The following is a 21,229-nucleotide window of genomic DNA, read 5'->3' as shown; positions in this document are numbered from 1 at the left end:
GTGTAGTACCACATTCCTACGTGATCCAAACCAGAAAAAACCCAGGATCAGTTCAACAAGAATGTGAAGAATGCGAAAGTATGAGTCTGATAAATGAAAATCCCAGGCCTAACCTAGACCTAACATGAGTTATACTCTAAAATATTGATCGAAACCTGGTTTAATCGACTGTTTCAGTGTGGTACCACATCACTATGTGATCCAAACCAGAAAATAACCCAGGATCTGTTCAACGGGTATGTGAAGTGTGCGAAAGTATGAGTCTGATGAGGTCAAATCCCAGACCTATCCCAGACCTAACTTGCGTTATCCTCTAAAATATTGATCGAAACCAGGTTTAATCGACTGTTTCAGTGTGGTACCACATTGCTACGTGATCCAAACCAGAAAAAACCCAGGATCAGGTCAACAAGTATGTGAGGAATGCGAAAGTATGAGTCTGATGAGTGAAAATCCCACACCTATCCCAGACCTACCTTGCGTTATTCTCTAAAATATTGATCGAAACGAGGTTTAATCGACTGTTTCAGTGTGGTACCACATTACTACGTGATCCAAACCAGAAAAAACCCAGAATCTGTTCAACGAGTATGTGAAGTGTGCGAAAGTATGAGTCTGATGAGGGCAAATCCCAGACCTATCCCAGACCTAACATGCATTATCCTCTAAAATATTTATCAAGACCAGGTTTAATTGATTGTTTCAGTGTGGACCCACATTACTACGTGATCCAAACCAGAAAAAACCCAGGATCCGTTCAACAAGTATGTGAAGAATGCGAAAGTATGAGTCTGATGAGTGAAAATCCCAGACCTAACCTAGACCTAACATGCGTTATCCTCTAAAATATTGATCGAAACCTGGTTTAATCGACTGTTTCAGTGTGGTACCACATTACTATGCGATCCAAACCAGAAAATAACCCAGGATCTGTTCAACGAGTATGTGAAAAACGCGAAAGTATGAGCCTGATGTGGGCAAATCCCAGACCTATCCCAGACCTAACTTGCGTTGTCCTCTAAGATATTGATGGAAACCAGGTTTAATTGACTGTTTCAGTGTTGTACTTCATTACTACGTGATACAATCCAGAAAAAGCAAAGGATCTAGCCATGAAGTATGAGAAATATGCGATAGTATGAGCCTGATGAGGGCAAATCCTAGACCTAACCAAGACCTAACATGCGTTATCCTCTAAAATATTTATCAAGACCAGGTTTAATTGAATGTTTCAGTGTGGTACCACATTACTACGTGATGCAATCCAGATAAAGCCCAGGATCTAGCCATCAAGTTTGAGAAATATGCGAAAGAATGAGCCTGATGAGGGCAAATCCTAGACCTAACCCAGACCTAACATGCGTTATCCTCTAAAATATTGATCGCAAGCAGGTTTAATGGACTGTTTCAGTGTGGTACCACACTACTACGTGATCCAAACCAGAAAAAACCCAGGATCTGTTCAACAAGTATGTGAAAAACGCGAAAGTATGAGTCTGATGAGGTCAAATCCCAGACCTATCCCAGACTTATCTTGCGTTATCCTCTAAAATACTGATCGAAACCAGGTTTAATCAACTGTTTCAGTGTGGTACCACATTACTACGTGATCCAAACCAGAAAAAACCCAGGATCCGTTCAACAAGTATGTGAAGAATGCGAAAGTATCAGTCTGATGAGGGCAAATCCCAGACCTATCCCAGACATAACTTGCGTTATCATCTAAAATATTGATCGAAACCAGGTTTAATCGACTGTTTCAGTGTAGTACCACATTCCTACGTGATCCAAACCAGAAAAAACCCAGGATCAGTTCAACAAGAATGTGAAGAATGCGAAAGTATGAGTCTGATAAATGAAAATCCCAGGCCTAACCTAGACCTAACATGAGTTATACTCTAAAATATTGATCGAAACCTGGTTTAATCGACTGTTTCAGTGTGGTACCACATTACTACGTGATCCAAACCAGAAAAAACCCAGAATCTGTTCAACGAGTATGTGAAGTGTGCGAAAGTATGAGTCTGATGAGGGCAAATCCCAGACCTATCCCAGACCTAACATGCGTTATCCTCTAAAATATTTATCGAAACCAGGTTTAATTGACTGTTTCAGTGTGGTCCTACATTACTACGTGATCCAAACCAGAAAAAACCCAGGATCCGTTCAACAAGTATGTGAAGAATGCGAAAGTATGAGCCTGATGAGTGAAAGTCCCAGGCCTAACCTAGACCTAACATGCGTTATCCTCTAAAATACTGATCGAAACCAGGTTTAATCGACTGTTTCAGTGTGGTACCACATTACTACGTGATCCAAACCAGAAAAAACCCAGGATCCGTTCAACAAGTATGTGAAGAATGCGAAACTATCAGTCTGATGAGTGAAAATCCCCGACCTAACCTAGACCTAACATGCGTCATCCTCTAAAATATTGATCCAAACCAGGCTTAATGGAATGTTTCAGTGTGGTACCACACTACTACGTGATCCAAACCAGAAAAAACCCAGGATCTAGCCATCAAGTATGAGAAATATGCGAAAGAATGAGCCTGATGAGAGCAAATCCCAGACCTAACCTAGACCTAACATGAATTATTCTCTAAAATATTGATCGAAACCAGGTTTAGTTGACTGTTTCAGTGTGGTCCCACATTACTACGTGATCCAAACCAGAAAAAACCCAGGATCCGTTCAACAAGTATGTGAAGAATGCGAAAGTATGAGCCTGATGAGTGAAAATCCCAGGCCTAACCTAGACCTAACATGCGTTATCCTCAAATATATTGATCGAAACCTGGTTTAATCGACTGTTTCAGTGTGGTACCACATTACTGTGTGGTCCAAACCAGAAAATAACCCAGGATCTGTTCAACGAGTATGTGAAGTGTGCAAAAGTATGAGTCTGATGAGGTCAAATCCCAGACCAATCCCAGACTTAACTTGCGTTATCCTCTAAAATATTGATCGAAACCAGGTTTCATCGACTGTTTCAGTGTGGTACCACATTACTACTTGATCCAAACCAGAAAAAACCCAGGATCTGTTCAACGAGTATGTGAAGTGTGCGAAAGTATGAGTCTGATGAGGGCAAATCCCAGACCTATCCCAGACCTACAATGCGTTATCCTCTAAAATATTTTTCAAGACCAGGTTTAATTGATTGTTTCAGTGTGGACCCACATTACTACGTGGTCCAAACCAGAAAAAACCCAGGATCCGTTCAACAAGTATGTGAAAAATGCGAAAGTATGAGTCTGATGAGTGAAAATCCCAGACCTAACCTAGACCTAACATGCGTTATCCTCTAAAATATTGATCCAAACCAGGTTTAATGGACTGTTTCAGTGTGGTACCACACTACTACATGATCCAAACCTGAAAAAACCCAGGATCTGTTCAACAAGTATGTGAAAAACGCGAAAGTATGAGTCTGATGAGGGCAAGTCCAAGACCTATCCCAGACCTAACTTGCGTTGTCCTCTAAGATATTGATGGAAACCAGGTTTAATTGACTGTTTCAGTGTTGTACTTCATTACTACGTGATGCAATCCAGAAAAAGCCCAGGATCTACCCATGAAGTATGAGAAATATGCGAAAGTATGAGCCTGATGAGGGCAAATCCTAGACCTAACCCAGACCTAAAATGCGTTATCCTCTAAAATATTTGTCAAGACCAGGTTTAATTGAATGTTTCAGTGTGGTACCACATTACTACGTGATGCAATCCAGAAAAAGCCCAGGATCTAGCCATGAAGTATGAGAAATATGCGAAAGTATGAGCCTGATGAGGGCAAATCCTAGACTTAACCCAAACCTAACATGCGTTATCCTCTAAAATATTGATCGCAAGCAGGTTTAATGGACTGTTTCAGTGTGGTACCACATTACTACGTGATCCAAACCAGAAAAAACCCAGGATCCGTTCAACAAGTATGTGAAGAATGCGAAAATATGAGTCTGATGAGTGATAATCCCAGGGCTAACCTAGACCTAACATGCGTTATCCTCTAAAATATAGATCCAAACCAGGTTTAATGGACTGTTTCAATGTAGTACCACTTTACTACGTGATCCAAAGCAGAAAAAACTCTCGATCAGGTCAACAAGTATGTGAAAAACGCGAAAGTATGAGTCTGATGATTGAAAATCCCAGGGCTAACCTAGACCTAACATGCGTTATCCTCTAAAATATTGATCCAAACCAGGTTTAATGGACTGTTTCAGTGTGGTACCACACTACAACGTGATCCAAACCTGAAATAGCCCAGGATCCGTTCAACAAATATGTGAAGAATGCGAAAGGATGAGTCTGATGAGTGAAAATCCCAGGCCTAACCTAGACCTAACATGCGTTATCCTCAATAATATTGATGGAAACCAGGTTTAATTGAGTGTTTCAGTGTTGTACTTCATTACTACGTGATGCAATCCAGAAAAAGCCCAGGATCCGTTCAACAAGTATGTGAAAAACGCGAAAGTATGAGCCTGATGAGGGCAAATCCTAGACCTAACCATGTTAGGTCTGGCCTAACATGAAGTATTCTCTAAAATATTCATCAAATCCAGGTTTAATTGACTGTTTCAGTGTGGTACCACATTACTACGTGATCCAATCCAGAAATAGCCCAGGATCCAGCCATGAAGTATGAGAAATATGCGAAAGTATGAGCCTGATGAGGGCAAATCCTAGACCTAACTCAGACCTAACATGCGTTATCCTCTAAAATATTTATCAAGACCAGGTTTAATTGAATGTTTCAGTGTGGTACCACATTACTACGTGATCCAAACCAGTAAAAACCCAGGATCCGTTCAACAAGTATGTGAAGAATGCGAAAGTGTGAGTCTGATGAGTGAAAATCCTCGGCCTAACCTAGACCTAATATGCGTTATCCTCAAAAATATTGATCGAAACCAGGTTTAATCGACTGTTTCAGCGTTGTACCACATTACTACGTGATACAATCCAGAAACAGCCCATAATCTAGCCATCAAGTATGTGAAATATGCGAAAGTATGAGCCTGATGAAGGCAAATCCTAGACTTAACCCAAACCTAACATGCGTTATCCTCTCAAATATTTATCAAGATCAGGTTTAATTGAATGTTTCAGTGTGGTCCCACACTACTACGTGATCCAAACCAGAAAAAACCCATGATCTGTTCAACAAGTATGTGAAAAACGCGAAAGTATGAGCCTGATGAGGGCAAATCCCAGGCCTATCCCAGACCTAACTTGCGTTATCCTCTAAAATATTGATCGAAACCTGGTTTAATCGACTGTTTCAGTGTGGTACCACATTACTATGCGATCCAAACCAGAAAATAACCCAGGATCTGTCAAACGAGTATGTGAAGGTTGCGAAAGTATGAGCCTGATGAGGGCAAATCCCAGGGCTAACCTAGACCTAACATGCGTTATCCTCTAAAATATAGATCCAAACCAGGTTTAATGGACTGTTTCAATGTGGTACCACTTTACTACGTGATCCAAAGCAGAAAAAACTTTCGATCAGGTCAACAAGTATGTGAAAAACGCGAAAGTATGAGTCTGATGAGTGAAAATCCCAGGGCTAACCTAGACCTAACATGCGTTATCCTCTAAAATATTGATCCAAACCAGGTTTAATGGACTGTTTCAGTGTGGTACCACACTACAACGTGATCCAAACCTGAAATAGCCCAGGATCCGTTCAACAAATATGTGAAGAATGCGAAAGGATGAGTCTGATGAGTGAAAATCCCAGGCCTAACCTAGACCTAACATGCGTTATCCTCAATAATATTGATGGAAACCAGGTTTAATTGAGTGTTTCAGTGTTGTACTTCATTACTACGTGATGCAATCCAGAAAAAGCCCAGGATCTGTTCAACAAGTATGTGAAAAACGCGAAAGTATGAGCCTGATGAGGGCAAATCCCAGACATATCCCAGACGTAACTTGCGTTGTCTTCTAAGATATTGATGGAAACCAGGTTTAATTGACTGTTTCAGTGTTGTACTTCATTACTACGTGATGCAATCCAGAAATAGCCCAGGATCTAGCCATCAAGTATGAGAAATATGCGAAAGAATGAGCCTGATGAGAGCAAATCCCAGACCTAACCTAGACCTAACATGAATTATTCTCTAAAATATTGATCGAAACCAGGTTTAATCGACTGTTTCAGTGTGGTACCACATTACTACGTGATCCAAACCAGAAAAAACCCAGGATCCGTTCAACAAGTATGTGAAGAATGCGAAAGTATGAGTCTGATCAGTGAAAATCTCAGGCCTTACCTAGACCTAACTTGCGTTGTCCTCTAAAATAGTGATGGAAACCAGGTTTCATTGACTGTTTAGTGTGGTACTACATTACTACGTGATGCAATCCAGAAAAAGCCCAGGATCTAGCCATCAAGTATGAGAAATATGCGAAAGAATGATCCTGATGAGAGCAAATCCCAGACATAACCTAGACCTAACATGCGTTATCCTCTAAAATATTTGTCAAGACCAGGTTTAATTGAATGTTTCAGTGTGGTACCACATTACTACGTGATGCAATCCAGAAAAAGCCCAGGATCTAGCCATGAAGTATGAGAAATATGCGAAAGTATGAGCCTGATGAGGGCAAATCCTAGACCTAACCCAGACCTAAAATGCGTTATCCTCTAAAATAATTGTCAAGACCAGGTTTAATTGAATGTTTCAGTGTGGTACCACATTACTACGTGATGCAATCCAGAAAAAGCCCAGGATCTAGCCATGAAGTATGAGAAATATGCGAAAGTATGAGCCTGATGAGGGCAAATCCTAGACTTAACCCAAACCTAACATGCGTTATCCTCTAAAATATTGAACGCAAGCAGGTTTAATGGACTGTTTCAGTGTGGTACCACATTACTACGTGATCCAAACCAGAAAAAACCCAGGATCCGTTCAACAAGTATGTGAAGAATGCGAAAATATGAGTCTGATGAGTGATAATCCCAGGGCTAACCTAGACCTAACATGCGTTATCCTCTAAAATATTGATCCAAACCAGGTTTAATGGACTGTTTCAATGTGGTACCACTTTACTACGTGATCCAAAGCAGAAAAAACCCTCGATCAGGTCAACAAGTATGTGAAAAACGCGAAAGTATGAGTCTGATGAGGGCGAATTCCAGACCTATGCCAGACCTAACTTGCGTTATCCTCTAAAATATTGATCGAAACCAGGTTTAATTGACTGTTTCAGCGTGGTACCACATTACTACGTGATACAATCCAGAAACAGCCCAGGATCTAGCCATCAAGTATGAGAAATATGCGAAAGTATGAGCCTGATGAAGGCAAATCCTAGACTTAACCCAAACCTAACATGCGTTATCCTCTAAAATATTGAACGCAAGCAGGTTTAATGGACTGTTTCAGTGTGGTACCACATTACTACGTGAACCAATCCAGAAATAGCCCAGGTTCCGTTCAACAAGTATGTGAAGAATGCGAAGGTATGAGTCTGATGAGTGAAAATCCCAGACCTAACCCAGACCTAACATGCGTTATTCTCTAAAATATTGATCAAAACCAGGTTTAATTGACTGTTTCAGTGTGGTACCACATTACTACGTGATCCAATCCAGAAATAGCCCAGGATCCGTTCAACAAATATGTGAAGAATGCGAAAGGATGAGTCTGATGAGTGAAAATCCCAGGCCTAACCTAGACCTAACATGCGTTATCCTCAATAATATTGATGGAAACCAGGTTTAATTGAGTGTTTCAGTGTTGTACTTCACTACTACGTGATGCAATCCAGAAAAAGCCCAGGATCTGTTCAACAAGTATGTGAAAAACGCGAAAGTATGAGCCTGATGAGGGCAAATCCTAGACCTAACCATGTTAGGTCTGGCCTAACATGAAATATTCTCTAAAATATTCATCAAATCCAGGTTTAATTGACTGTTTCAGTGTGGTACCACATTACTACGTGATCCAATCCAGAAATAGCCCAGGATCCAGCCATGAAGTATGAGAAATATGCGAAAGTATGAGCCTGATGAGGGCAAATCCTAGACCTAACCCAGACCTAACATGCGTTATCCTCTAAAATATTTATCAAGACCAGGTTTAATTGAATGTTTCAGTGTGGTACCACATTACTACGTGATCCAAACCAGTAAAAACCCAGGATCCGTTCAACAAGTATGTGAAGAATGCGAAAGTGTGAGTCTGATGAGTGAAAATCCTCGGCCTAACCTAGACCTAATATGCGTTATCCTCAAAAATATTGATCGAAACCAGGTTTAATCGACTGTTTCAGCGTGGTACCACATTACTACGTGATACAATCCAGAAACAGCCCAGGATCTAGCCATCAAGTATGAGAAATATGCGAAAGTATGAGCCTGATGAGGGCAAATCCTAGACCTAACCCAGACCTAAAATGCGTTATCCTCTAAAATATTTGTCAAGTCCAGGTTTAATTGAATGTTTCAGTGTGGTACCACATTACTACGTGATGCAATCCAGAAAAAGCCCAGGATCTAGCCATCAAGTATGAGAAATATGCGAAAGAATGATCCTGATGAGAGCTAATCCCAGACATAACCTAGACCTAACATGCGTTATCCTCTAAAATATTGAGCGAAACCATGTTTAATGGACTGCTTCAGTGTGGTACCACACTACTTCGTGATCCGAACCAGACAAAACCCAGGATCTGTTCAACAAGTATGTGAAAAACGCGAAACTGTGAGCCTGATGAGGGCAAATCTTAGACCTAACCCAGACCTAAGATGCGTTATCCTCTAAAATAATTATCGAGACAAGGTTTCATTGAATGTTTCAGTGTGGTAACACTTTACTACGTGATCCAATCCAGAAATAGCCCAGGATCTAGCCATGAAGTATGAGAAATATGCGAAAGTAAGAGCCTGATGAGGGCAAATCCTAGACCTATCCCAGACCTAACTTGCGTTATCCTCTAAAATATTGATCGAAACCAGGTTTAATTGACTGTTTCAGCGAGGTACCACATTACTACGTGATACAATCCAGAAACAGCCCAGGATCTAGCTATGAAGTATGAGAAATATGCGAAAGTATGAGCCTGATGAGGGCAAATCCTAGACCTAACCCTGACCTAACATGCGTTATCCTCTAAAATATTTATCAAGACCAGGTTTAATTTATTGTTTCAGTGTGGTCCCACATTACTACTGGTTCCAAACCAGAAAAAACCCAGTATCTGTTCAACATGTATGAGAAATATGCGAAAGAAAGAGCCTGATGAGAGCAAATCCCAGACCTAACCTAGACCTAACATGAATTATTCTCTAAAATATTGATCGAAACCAGGTTTAATTGACTGTTTCAGTGTGGTACCACATTACTACGTGATCCAAACCAGAAAAAACCCAGGATCCGTTCAACAAGTATGTGAAGAATGCGAAAGTATGAGTCTGATCAGTGAAAATCTCAGGCCTAACCTAGACCTAACATGCGTTATCCTCTAAAATATTGATCGAAACCTGGTTTAATCGACTGTTTCAGTGTGGTACCACATTACTATGCGATCCAAACCAGAAAATAACCCAGGATCTGTCAAACGAGTATGTGAAGGTTGCGAAAGTATGAGCCTGATGAGGGCAAATCCCAGGCCTATCCCAGACCTAACTTGCGTTATCCTCTAAAATATTGATCGAAACCAGGTTTAATTGACCGTTTCAGTGAGGTACCACATTACTACGTGATCCAAACCAGAAAAAACCCAGGATCCGTTCAACAATTATGTGAAGGATGCGACAGTATGAGTCTGATCAGTGAAAATCTCAGGCCTCACCTAGACCTAACTTGCGTTATCCTCTAAAATATTGATCGAAACCTGGTTTAATCGACTGTTTCAGTGTGGTACCACATTACTATGCGATCCAAACCAGAAAATAACCCAGGATCTGTCAAACGAGTATGTGAAGGTTGCGAAAGTATGAGCCTGATGAGGGCAAATCCCAGGCCTATCCCAGACCTAACTTGCGCTATCCTCTAAAATATTGATCGAAACCAGGTTTAATTGACCGTTTCAGTGAGGTACCACATTACTACGTGATCCAAACCAGAAAAAACCCAGGATCCGTTCAACAAGTATGTGAAGGATGCGACAGTATGAGTCTGATCAGTGAAAATCTCAGGCCTTACCTAGACCTAACTTGCGTTGTCCTCTAAAATATTGATGGAAACCAGGTTTCATTGACTGTTTCAGTGTGGTATTACATTACTACGTGATGCAATCCAGAAAAAGCCCAGGATCTAGCCATCAAGTATGAGAAATATGCGAAAGAATGAGCCTGATGAGAGCAAATCCCAGACCTAACCTAGACCTAACATGCGTTATCCTCTAAAATATTGAGCGAAACCAGGTTTAATGGACTGTCTCAGTGTGGTACCACACTACTTCGTGATCCAAACCAGAAAAAACCCAGGATCTGTTCAACAAGTATGTGAAAAACGCGTAAATATGAGTCAGATAAATGAAAATCCCAGGCCTAACCTAGACCTAACATGAGTTATACTCTAAAATATCGATCGAAACCTGGTTTAATCGACTGTTCCAGTGTGGTACCACATTACTATGTGGTCCAAACCAGAAAATAACCCAGGATCAGTTCAACAAGTTTGTGAAGAATGCGAAAGTATGAGCCTGACGAGGGCAAATCCCAGACCTATCCCAGACCTAACTTGCGTTGTCCTCTAAGATATTGATGGAAACCAGGGTTAATTGACTGTTTCAGTGTTGTACTTCATTACTACGTGATGCAATCCAGAAAAAGCCCAGGATCTAGCCATCAAGTATGAGAAATATGCGAAAGAATGAGCCTGATGAGAGCAAATCCCAGACCTAACCTAGACCTAACATGAATTATTCTCTAAAATATTGATCGAAACCAGGTTTAGTTGACTGTTTCAGTGTGGTCCCACATTACTACGTGATCCAAACCAGAAAAAACCTAGGATCCGTTCAACAAGTATGTGAAGAATGCGAAAGTATGAGCCTGATGAGTGAAAATCCCAGGCCTAACCTAGACCTAACATGCGTTATCCTCAAATATATTGATCGAAACCTGGTTTAATCGACTGTTTCAGTGTGGTACCACATTACTATGTGGTCCAAACCAGAAAATAACCCAGGATCTGTTCAACGAGTATGTGAAGTGTGCGAAAGTATGAGTCTGATGAGGTCAAATCCCAGACCAATCCCAGACTTAACTTGCGTTATCCTCTAAAATATTGATCGAAACCAGGTTTCATCGACTGTTTCAGTGTGGTACCACATTACTACTTGATCCAAACCAGAAAAAACCCAGGATCTGTTCAACGAGTATGTGAAGTGTGCGAAAGTATGAGTCTGATGAGGGCAAATCCCAGACCATTCCCAGACCTACAATGCGTTATCCTCTAAAATATTTATCAAGACCAGGTTTAATTGATTGTTTCAGTGTGGACCCACATTACTACGTGGTCCAAACCAGAAAAAACCCAGGATCCGCTCAACAAGTATGTGAAGAATGCGAAAGTATGAGTCTGATGAGTGAAAATCCCAGACCTAACCTAGACCTAACATGCGTTATCCTCTAAAATATTGATCCAAACCAGGTTTAATGGACTGTTTCAGTGTGGTACCACACTACTACATGATCCAAACCTGAAAAAACCCAGGATATGTTCAACAAGTATGTGAAAAACGCGAAAGTATGAGTCTGATGAGGGCAAGTCCAAGACCTATCCCAGACCTAACTTGCGTTGTCCTCTAAGATATTGATGGAAACCAGGTTTAATTGACTGTTTCAGTGTTGTACTTCATTACTACGTGATGCAATCCAGAAAAAGCCCAGGATCTACCCATGAAGTATGAGAAATATGCGAAAGTATGAGCCTGATGAGGGCAAATCCTAGACCTAACCCAGACCTAAAATGCGTTATCCTCTAAATTATTTGTCAAGACCAGGTTTAATTGAATGTTTCAGTGTGGTACCACATTACTACGTGATGCAATCCAGAAAAAGCCCAGGATCTAGCCATGAAGTATGAGAAATATGCGAAAGTATGAGCCTGATGAGGGCAAATCCTAGACTTAACCCAAACCTAACATGCGTTATCCTCTAAAATATTGAACGCAAGCAGGTTTAATGGACTGTTTCAGTGTGGTACCACATTACTACGTGATCCAAACCAGAAAAAACCCAGGATCCGTTCAACAAGTATGTGAAGAATGCGAAAATATGAGTCTGATGAGTGATAATCCCAGGGCTAACCTAGACCTAACATGCGTTATCCTCAATAATATTGATGGAAACCAGGTTTAATTGAGTGTTTCAGTGTTGTACTTCATTACTACGTGATGCAATCCAGAAAAAGCCCAGGATCTGTTCAACAAGTATGTGAAAAACGCGAAAGTATGAGCCTGATGAGGGCAAATCCTAGACCTAACCATGTTAGGTCTGGCCTAACATGAAGTATTCTCTAAAATATTCATCAAATCCTGGTTTAATTGACTGTTTCATTGTGGTACCACATTACTACGTGATCCAATCCAGAAATAGCCCAGGATCCAGCCATGAAGTATGAGAAATATGCGAAAGTATGAGCCTGATGAGGGCAAATCCTAGACCTAACCCAGACCTAGCATGCGTTATCCTCTAAAATATTTATCAAGACCAGGTTTAATTGAATGTTTCAGTGTGGTACCACATTACTACGGGATCCAAACCAGTAAAAACCCAGGATCCGTTCAACAAGTATGTGAAGAATGCGAAAGTGTGAGTCTGATGAGTGAAAATCCTCGGCCTAACCTAGACCTAATATGCGTTATCCTCAAAAATATTGATCGAAACCAGGTTTAATCGACTGTTTCAGCGTGGTACCACATTACTACGTGATACAATCCAGAAACAGCCCAGGATCTAGCCATCAAGTATGAGAAATATGCGAAAGTATGAGCCTGATGAGGGCAAATCCTAGACCTAACCCAGACCTAAAATGCGTTATCCTCTAAAATATTTGTCAAGACCAGGTTTAATTGAATGTTTCAGTGTGGTACCACATTACTACGTGATGCAATCCAGAAAAAGCCCAGGATCTAGCCATCAAGTTTGAGACATACGCGAAAGAATGAGCCTGATGAGGGCAAATCCTAGACCTAACCCAGTCCTAACATGCGTTATCCTCAAAAATATTGATCGCAAGCAGGTTTAATGGACTGTTTCAGTGCGGTACCACACTACTAAGTGATCCAAACCAGAAAAAACCCAGGATCTGTTCAACAAGTATGTGAAGAATGCGAAAGTATGAGTCTGAAGAGTGAAAATCCCAGGCCTAACCTAGACCTAACATGCGTTATCCTCAAGAATATTGATCGAAACCTGGTTTAATCGACTGTTTCAGTGTGGTACCACATTACTATGTGATCCAAACCAGAAAATAACCCAGGATCTGTTCAACGAGTATGTGAAGTGTGCGAAAGTATGAGTTTGATGAGGTCAAATCCCAGGCCAATCCCAGACTTAACTTGCGTTATCCTCTAAAATATTGATCGAAACCAGGTTTAATCGACTGTTTCAGTGTGGTACCACATTACTACGTGATCCAAACCAGAAAAAACCCAGGATCAGTTCAACAAGTATGTGAAGAATGCGAAAGTATGAGTCTGATGAGTGAAAATCCCAGGGCTAACCTAGACCTAACATGCGTTATCCTCTAAAATATTGATCCAAACCAGGTTTAATGGACTGTTTCAGTGTGGTACCACACTACAACGTGATCCAAACCTGAAAAAACCCAGGATTTGTTCAACAAGTATGTGAAAAACGCGAAAGTATGAGCCTGATGAGGGCAAATCCCAGACATATCCCAGACGTAACTTGCGTTGTCTTCTAAGATATTGATGGAAACCAGGTTTAATTGACTGTTTCAGTGTTGTACTTCATTACTACGTGATGCAATCCAGAAATAGCCCAGGATCTAGCCATCAAGTATGAGAAATATGCGAAAGAATGAGCCTGATGAGAGTAAATCCCAGACCTAACCTAGACCTAACATGAATTATTCTCTAAAATATTGATGGAAACCAGGTTTAATTGACTGTTTCAGTGTTGTACTTCATTACTACGTGATGCAATCCAGAAATAGCCCAGGATCTAGCCATGAAGTATGAGAAATATGCGAAAGTAAGAGCCTGATGAGGGCAAATCCTAGACCTATCCCAGACCTAACTTGCGTTATCCTCTAAAATATTGATCGAAACCAGGTTTAATTGACTGTTTCAGCGAGGTACCACATTACTACGTGATACAATCCAGAAACAGCCCAGGATCTAGCTATGAAGTATGAGAAATATGCGAAAGTATGAGCCTGATGAGGGCAAATCCTAGACCTAACCCTGACCTAACATGCGTTATCCTCTAAAATATTTATCAAGACCAGGTTTAATTTATTGTTTCAGTGTGGTCCCACATTACTACGGGTTCCAAACCAGAAAAAACCCAGTATCTGTTCAACATGTATGAGAAATATGCGAAAGAAAGAGCCTGATGAGAGCAAATCCCAGACCTAACCTAGACCTAACATGAATTATTCTCTAAAATATTGATCGAAACCAGGTTTAATTGACTGTTTCAGTGTGGTACCACATTACTACGTGATCCAAACCAGAAAAAACCCAGGATCCGTTCAACAAGTATGTGAAGAATGCGAAAGTATGAGTCTGATCAGTGAAAATCTCAGGCCTAACCTAGACCTAACATGCGTTATCCTCTAAATTATTGATCGAAACCTGGTTTAATCGACTGTTTCAGTGTGGTACCACATTACTATGTGATCCAAACCCAGAAAATAACCCAGGATCTGTTCAAGGAGTATGTGAAGTGTGCGAAAGTAGGAGTCTGATGAGTTCAAATCCGAGACCTATCCCAGACCTAACTTGCGTTATCCTCTAAAATTTTGATCGAAACCAGGTTTAATCGACTGTTTCAGTGTGGTACCACATTACTACGTGATCCAAACCAGAAAAAACCCAGGATCCGTACAACAAGTATGTGAAGAATGCGAAAGTATGAGTCTGATGAGTGAAAATCCCAGGCCTAACCTAGACCTAACATGCGTTATCTTCAAAAATATTGATCGAAACCTGGTTTAATCGACTGTTTCAGTGTGGTACCACATTACTATGTGATCCAAACCAGAAAATAACCCAGGATCTGTTCAACGAGTATGTGATGTGTGCGAAGGTATGAGTTTGATGAGGTCAAATCCCAGACCAATCCCAGACTTAACTTGCGTTATCCTCTAAGATATTGATCGAAACCAGGTTTAATCGACTGTTTCAGTGCGGTACCACATTACTACGTGATCCAAACCTGAAAAGCCCAGGATCTGTTCAACAAGTATGTGAAAAACGCGAAAGTATGAGCCTGATGAGGGCAAATCCCAGACATATCCCAGACCTAACTTGCGTTGTCCTCTAAGATATTGATGGAAACCAGGTTTAATTGACTGTTTCAGTGTTGTACTTCATTACTACGTGATGCAATCCAGAAAAAGCCCAGGATCTAGCCATGAAGTATGAGAAATATGCGAAAGAATGAGCCTGATGAGAGCAAATCCCAGACCTGACCTAGACCTAACATGAATTATTCTCTAAAATATTGATCGAAATCAGGTTTAATTGACTGTTTCAGTGTGGACCCACATTACTACGTGATCCAAACCAGAAAAAACCCTGGATCCGTTCAACAAGCATGTGAAGAATGCGAAAGTATGTGTCTGATCAGTGAAAATCCCAGGGCTAACCTAGACCTAACATGCGTTATCCTCTAAAATATTGATCCACACCAGGTTTAATGGACTGTTTCAGTGTGGTACCACACTACAACGTGATCCAAACCTGAAAATACCCAGGATCTGTTCAACAAGTATGTGAAAAACGCGAAAGTATGAGCCTGATGAGGGCAAATCCCAGACATATCCCAGACCTAACTTGCGTTGTCCTCTAAGATATTGATGGAAACCAGGTTTAATTGACTGTTTCAGTGGTGTACTTCATTACTACGTGATGCAATCCAGAAAAAGCCCCGGATCTAGCCATCAAGTATGAGAAATATGCGAAAGAATGAGCCTGATGAGAGCAAATCCCAGACCTAACCTAGACCTAACATGAATTATTCTCTAAAATATTGATCGAAACCAGGTTTAATTGACTGTTTCAGTGTGGTACCACATTACTACGTGATCCAAACCAGAAAAAACCCAGGATCCGTTCAACAAGTATGTGAAGAATGCGAAAGTATGAGTCTGATCAGTGAAAATCTCAGGCCTTAGCTAGACCTAACTTGCGTTGTCCTCTAAAATAGTGATGGAAACCAGGTTTCATTGACTGTTTCAGTGTGGTATTACATTACTACGTGATGCAATCCAGAAAAAGCCCAGGATCTAGCCATCAAGTATGAGAAATATGCGAAAGAATGAGCCTGATGAGAGCAAATCCCAGACCTAACCTAGACCTAACATGCGTTATCCTCTAAAATATTGAGCGAAACCAGGTTTAATGGACTGTTTCAGTGTGGTACCACACTACTTCGTGATCCAAACCAGAAAAAACCCAGGATCTGTTCAACAAGTATGTGAAAAACGCGAAAATATGAGTCAGATAAATGAAAATCCCAGGCCTAACCTAGACCTAACATAAGTTATACTCTAAAATATTGATCGAAACCTGGTTTAATCGACTGTTCCAGTGAGGTACCACATTACTATGTGGTCCAAACCAGAAAATAACCCAGGATCAGTTCAACAAGTTTGTGAAGAATGCGAAAGTATGAGTCTGATGAGTGAAAATCCCAGGGCTAACCTAGACCTAACATGCGTTATCCTCTAAAATATTGATCCAAACCAGGTTTAATGGACTGTTTCAGTGTGGTACCACACTACAACGTGATCCAAACCTGAAAAAACCCAGGATTTGTTCAACAAGTATGTGAAAAACGCGAAAGTATGAGCCTGATGAGGGCAAATCCCAGACATATCCCAGACCTAACTTGCGTTGTCCTCTAAGATATTGATGGAAACCAGGTTTAATTGACTGTTTCAGTGTTGTACTTCATTACTACGTGATGCAATCCAGAAATAGCCCAGGATCTAGCCATCAAGTATGAGAAATATGCGAAAGAATGAGCCTGATGAGAGCAAATCCCAGACCTAACCTAGACCTAACATGAATTATTCTCTAAAATATTGATCGAAACCAGGTTTAATCGACTGTTTCAGTGTGGTACCACATTACTACGTGATCCAAACCAGAAAAAACCCAGGATCCGTTCAACAAGTATGTGAAGAATGCGAAAGTATGAGTCTGATCAGTGAAAATCTCAGGCCTTACCTAGACCTAACTTGCGTTGTCCTCTAAAATAGTGATGGAAACCAGGTTTCATTGACTGTTTAGTGTGGTACTACATTACTACGTGATGCAATCCAGAAAAAGCCCAGGATCTAGCCATCAAGTATGAGAAATATGCGATAGAATGATCCTGATGAGAGCAAATCCCAGACATAACCTAGACCTAACATGCGTTATCCTCTAAAATATTGAGCGAAACCAGGTTTAATGGACTGCTTCAGTGTGGTACCACACTACTTCGTGATCCGAACCAGACAAAACCCAGGATCTGTTCAACAAGTATGTGAAAAACGCGAAACTGTGAGCCTGATGAGGGCAAATCTTAGACCTAACCCAGACCTAAGATGCGTTATCCTCTAAAATAATTATCGAGACAAGGTTTCATTGAATGTTTCAGTGTGGTACCACTTTACTACGTGATCCAATCCAGAAATAGCCCAGGATCTAGCCATGAAGTATGAGAAATACGCGAAAGTAAGAGCCTGATGAGGGCAAATCCTAGACCTATCCCAGACCTAACTTGCGTTATCCTCTAAAATATTGATCGAAACCAGGTTTAATTGACTGTTTCAGCGAGGTACCACATTACTACGTGATACAATCCAGAAACAGCCCAGGATCTAGCTATGAAGTATGAGAAATATGCGAAAGTATGAGCCTGATGAGGGCAAATCCTAGACCTAACCCTGACCTAACATGCGTTATCCTCTAAAATATTTATCAAGACCAGGTTTAATTTATTGTTTCAGTGTGGTCCCACATTACTACGGGTTCCAAACAAGAAAAAACCCAGTATCTGTTCAACATGTATGAGAAATATGCGAAAGAAAGAGCCTGATGAGAGCAAATCCCAGACCTAACCTAGACCTAACATGAATTATTCTCTAAAATATTGATCGAAACCAGGTTTAATTGACTGTTTCAGTGTGGTACCACATTACTACGTGATCCAAACCAGAAAAAACCCAGGTTCCGTTCTACAAGTATGTGAAGAATGCGAAAGTATGAGTCTGATGAGTGAAAATCCCAGGGCTAACCTAGACCTAACATGCGTTATCCTCTAAAATATTGATCGAGACCTGGTTTAATCGACTGTTTCAGTGTGGTACCACATTACTATGTGATGCAAACCCAGAAAATAACCCAGGATCTGTTCAAGGAGTATGTGAAGTGTGCGAATGTATGAGCCTGATGAGGGCAAATCCCAGACCTAACCTAGACCTAACATGAATTATTCTCTAAAATATTGATCGAAACCAGGTTTAATTGACTGTTTCAGTGTGGTCCCACATTACTACGTGATCCAAACCAGAAAAAACCCAGGATCCGTTCTACAAGTATGTGAAGAATGCGAAAGTATGAGTCTGATGAGTGAAAATCCCAGGCCTAACCTAGACCTAACATGCGTTATCCTCAAAAATATTGATCGAAACCTGGTTTAATCGACTGTTTCAGTGTGGTACCACATTACTATGTGATCCAAACCAGAAAATAACCCAGGATCTGTTCAACGAGTATGTGATGTGTGCGAAGGTATGAGTTTGATGAGGTCAAATCCCAGACATATCCCAGACCTAACTTGCGTTGTCCTCTAAGATATTGATGGAAACCAGGTTTAATTGACAGTTTCAGTGTTGTACTTCATTACTACGTGATGCAATCCAGAAAAAGCCCAGGATCTAGCCATGAAGTATGAGAAATATGCGAAAGAATGAGCCTGATGAGAGCAAATCCCAGACCTGACCTAGACCTAACATGAATTATTCTCTAAAATATTGATCGAAATCAGGTTTAATTGACTGTTTCAGTGTGGACCCACATTACTACGTGATCCAAACCAGAAAAAACCCTGGATCCGTTCAACAAGCATGTGAAGAATGCGAAAGTATGTGTCTGATGAGTGAAAATCCCAGGCCTAACCTAGACATAACTTTCGTTAACCTCTAAAATATTGACCGAAACCAGGTTTAATTGACTGTTTTAGTGTGGTACCACTTTACTACGTGATCCAAAGCAGAAAAAACCCTCGATCAGGTCAACAAGTATGTGAAGAATGCGAAAGTATGAGTCTGATGAGTGAAAATCCCAGGGCTAACCTAGACCTAACATGCGTTATCCTCTAAAATATTGATCCAAACCAGGTTTAATGGACTCTTTCAGTGTGGTACCACACTACAACGTGATCCAAACCTGAAAATACCCAGGATCTGTTCAACAAGTATGTGAAAAACGCGAAAGTATGAGCCTGATGAGGGCAAATCCCAGACATATCCCAGACCTAACTTGCGTTGTCCTCTAAGATATTGATGGAAACCAGGTTTAATTGACTGTTTCAGTGGTGTACTTCATTACTACGTGATGCAATCCAGAAAAAGCCCAGGATCTAGCCATCAAGTATGAGAAATATGCGAAAGAATGAGCCTGATGAGAGCAAATCCCAGACCTAACCTAGACCTAACATGAATTATTCTCTAAAATATTGATCGAAACCAGGTTTAATTGACTGTTTCAGTGTGGTACCACATTACTACGTGATCCAAACCAGAAAAAACCCAGGATCCGTTCAACAAGTATGTGAAGAATGCGAAAGTGTGAGTCTGATCAGTGAAAATCTCAGGCCTTAGCTAGACCTAACTTGCGTTGTCCTCTAAAATAGTGATGGAAACCAGGTTTCATTGACTGTTTCAGTGTGGTATTATATTACTACGTGATGCAATCCAGAAAAAGCCCAGGAGCTAGCCATCAAGTATGTGAAGAATGCGAAAGTATGAGCCTGATGAGAGCAAATCCCAGACCTAACCTAGACCTAACATGAATTATTCTCTAAAATATTGATCGAAACCAGGTTTAATTGACCGTTTCAGTGTGGTCCCACATTACTACGTGATCCAAACCAGAAAAAACCCAGGCTCCGTTCAACAAGTATGTGAAGAATGCGAAAGTATGAGTCTGATGAGTGAAAATCCCAGGCCTAACCTAGACCTAACATGCGTCATCCTCTAAAATATTGATCGAAACCTGGTTTAATCGACTGTTTCAGTGTGGTACCACATTACTATCTGATCCAACCCAGAAAATAACCCAGGATCTGTTCAAGGAGTATGTGAAGTGTGTGAAAGTATGAGTCTGATAAATGAAAATCCCAGGCCTAACCTAGACCTAACATGAGTTATACTCTAAAATATTGATCGAAACCTGGTTTAATCGACTGTATCAGTGTGGTACCACATTACTATGTGATCCAAACCAGAAAAACCCCAGGATCTGTTCAACAAGTATGTGAAGAATGCGAAAGTATGAGTCTGATGAGTGAAAATCCCAGGCCTAACCTAGACCTAACATGCGTCATCCTCTAAAATATTGATCGAAACCTGGTTTAATCGACTGTTTCAGTGTGGTACCACATTACTATCTGATCCAACCCAGAAAATAACCCAGGATCTGTTCAACGGGTATGTGAAGTGTGCGAAAGTATGAGTCTGATGAGGTCAAATCCCAGACCTATCCCAGACCTAACTTGCGTTATCCTCTAAAATATTGATCGAAACCAGGTTTAATCGACTGTTTCAGTGTGGTACCACATTCCTACGTGATCCAAACCAGAAAAACCCCAGGATCTGTTCAACAAGTATGTGAAGAATGCGAAAGTATGAGTCTGATGAGTGAGAATCCCCGACCTAACCTAGACCTAACATGCGTTATCCTCTAAAATATTGATCCAAACCAGGTTTAATGGACTGTTTCAGTGTGGTACCACACTACTACGTGATACAAACCAGAAAAAACCCAGGATCTGTTCAACAAGTATGTGA

Source organism: Colletes latitarsis, unplaced genomic scaffold, assembly GCF_051014445.1.
Source record: "Colletes latitarsis isolate SP2378_abdomen unplaced genomic scaffold, iyColLati1 scaffold0002, whole genome shotgun sequence".
In the NCBI taxonomy this organism is placed as follows: Eukaryota; Metazoa; Arthropoda; class Insecta; order Hymenoptera; family Colletidae; genus Colletes; species Colletes latitarsis.
This window is presented reverse-complemented; position numbering follows the sequence as displayed.